This window comes from Cynara cardunculus, unplaced genomic scaffold (assembly GCF_001531365.2).
Source record: "Cynara cardunculus var. scolymus isolate 2C unplaced genomic scaffold, CcrdV1 Un_Scaffold_5066, whole genome shotgun sequence".
NCBI lineage: Eukaryota > Viridiplantae > Streptophyta > Magnoliopsida > Asterales > Asteraceae > Cynara > Cynara cardunculus.
The window spans coordinates 9,684-10,060 of record NW_020202219.1 but is presented as its reverse complement, the minus strand read 5'-3'; positions in this window follow the sequence as shown (position 1 = coordinate 10,060).

Sequence of the window (377 nt, the reverse complement as noted above, 5' to 3'; positions counted from 1 at the left end):
AAGTAAAGTTATTTGGATTTTGGGAGCATACTTGAGCATGGATCAATTAAGTCAAGATTTTGAAGTGTTTTGAGAACGTTGTGTAAAATTTTAATTTTAGTTATGTCGATGAACTACTTTGTTTTTTTTAACAACTTGGTATGGTGTTATTTATAAACTGTTGCTATGACTCGCTTGCCTGTTACATCTTGTGTTTCCGCTTTAGCGGGGTGTGACAATATTATATATATATATATATATATATAGAGAGAGAGAGAGAGATGAAGCCATGACTTTCCCTAAATTCCTGGAAGTGTGATTGGTCTTTGGATATGCTATATTTCATTGTTTAATATTGTTAGCATAAACAAGGGCTTACAACCACCAATGAAGAAACA